The sequence below is a fragment of the Coccinella septempunctata genome, chromosome 2, assembly GCF_907165205.1.
Source record: "Coccinella septempunctata chromosome 2, icCocSept1.1, whole genome shotgun sequence".
In the NCBI taxonomy this organism is placed as follows: domain Eukaryota; kingdom Metazoa; phylum Arthropoda; class Insecta; order Coleoptera; family Coccinellidae; genus Coccinella; species Coccinella septempunctata.
In genome coordinates this window covers 7,021,796-7,023,745 of record NC_058190.1, presented here as the reverse complement: position 1 = coordinate 7,023,745, position 1,950 = coordinate 7,021,796, and the positions used below count along the sequence as shown (strand labels likewise).

General features: G+C 46.9%; 2 non-coding genes across 2 annotated transcripts; both read left to right on the top strand.

The window, feature by feature from the left end:
• Positions 1 to 628: 628 nt before the first annotated feature.
• Positions 629 to 701, top strand: Trnak-cuu. Its single transcript has one exon. It is a non-coding gene; the product is annotated as a tRNA-Lys (tRNA).
• A 73-nt stretch (positions 702 to 774) lies between these two features.
• Positions 775 to 856, top strand: Trnal-aag. The gene has a single exon. It is a non-coding gene; the product is annotated as a tRNA-Leu (tRNA).
• Positions 857 to 1,950: the final 1,094 nt, after the last annotated feature.

Sequence of the window (1,950 nt, the reverse complement as noted above, 5' to 3'; positions counted from 1 at the left end):
CCCCCCTTGTGGGTATAAAATCAGGTGTCCCCCCCGCAGGTCACTTCACTTAGGATTAACTGCCCCGAATTTTTTTTTCTGCCGTTAAGAATATTTCTTTTATTTTGAGTTTCTTTTCCACCAGTCAGAATAAAATTCTTTTTTTTTGCTTTACTTTTATTTGGTGGTTTTAAATTTTCGAGTGCAAGTGCCCGTACCGAAACCATAGGTAAGACGTCACTCCGTTTTTTTATATTGTTGGAAATCCAGCCTCCCTTTCTACCCTTCCCATACCAGAGTTCAAGCTCCACTCCTACTTCTAGTAAGGCACCCCGCTGGCGTGGATACTCAGGGGGTGCAGAGCGCACTTTGTAGTGGCAAAAACTTCATCCCTTACTGCCCAACGTCCACTCCTACTGCTAGTAGAGCACCCCGCTGGCGTAGATACTCAGGGGGGAAAGAGCGCAATTTGGAGTGGCTAACTCCCTTCCTCCCTTGTTTTCCAACCCTCACCTCTACTGTTAGTAACTGTTTTATTTCATCCCCTAACCTGGCTGAGGTCCGATACTTGTCCGTTAAGTGTGCGTCTTAGGTTCTGGCTGGCTAACATGTCCGTGAATCCCGTATCACGTTTGAGATCGGATCGTAAGCCCGGCTAGCTCAGTCGGTAGAGCATGAGACTCTTAATCTCAGGGTCGTGGGTTCGAGCCCCACGTTGGGCGCGTAAACTTTTGATCTATTTCTGGAGCTTCCGGAATTACACATCATGGATAGTGAAAACTAGTTTGAGCAGGAGGTAGCGTGGCCGAGCGGTCTAAGGCGCTGGTTTAAGGCACCAGTCTCTTCGGAGGCGTGGGTTCGAATCCCACCGCTGCCAATATTTTGCGAAGCTCAAGTTTCACCACGAGTTTACTCAGAAAAATTTAATGAATAAAGTTTAGATAAGGAGGAAACTTTGTAGAAATTGTAGATGATTACACTGGTGGACACCCGGGCCTAGTTTGAGTTCCACTCCTACTGCCGAATCATCCCGGTGGCGTGGATACTCAGGGGGTGCGGAAAGCACTTATCCGACGCTCACTTGAGGATATTTGATTGAAAAACTACAAAAAACCCCATTTCTTGGCCGCCAAAAGTTATGCTCAATTCCTTTGAAGGAAAAAACCCAAGATGATTTAATTCGGTCACTGATGAAGCCATTAAAACAATAGAAATCTTTTATAGGCACAAAATCCTTATTGAATCTCAATATAACCGGACTGAAATGAATGAGCTCAACGGGCGTGCACGCGCTACAGATCCCATTTCAGGCGGATCGCGCGTACGAGCTCGTAGACGCTTGCATACGCCCGCTCGAAGTCGCCTGCAGTGGACAACGCTGTATTGAAATACGTTACTTGGCATCTGTAGCGGCTTGCCGTACGTTCACGCTCGTTTCGCGTGAGCGCGTAGCCGCACGAATACGCTTCCAGTGGACACCCGGGCCTAGTTTGAGTTCCACTCCTACTGCCGAATCACCCCGCTGGCGTGGATACTCAGGGGGTGCGGAAAGCACTTGTCCGACGCTCACCACTGCTGTTATCGAAGAACCCCGCTGGCGTGGATACTCAGGGGGTGAAGAACGCATTTAGGTGTGAGCTATCGGGAATCTGTGCTGTCTTGTTTCATCCCTAACCTGGCTGAGGTCCGATACCTGTCCGTTAAGTGTGCGTCTTAGGTTCTGGCTGGCGAACTCGTCCGTAAACCCCGTATAACGTTTGAGATCGGATCCTGTTTCATTCCGTCCGCTTTGCTCTGTAAATTTACTAATATTGTCGTTTGTATCTGATTCAGAGATAAACCTGTTCAAGTGTATAGTATAAAGTAGATTGTTTCCGTTCAATTCATTATATCGAGTCTTTCACTGTACTGATTTTGAGCATAAATAGTTCAAATATCAATGTGGTATGAAAAATAGTTATTTTCCTATCA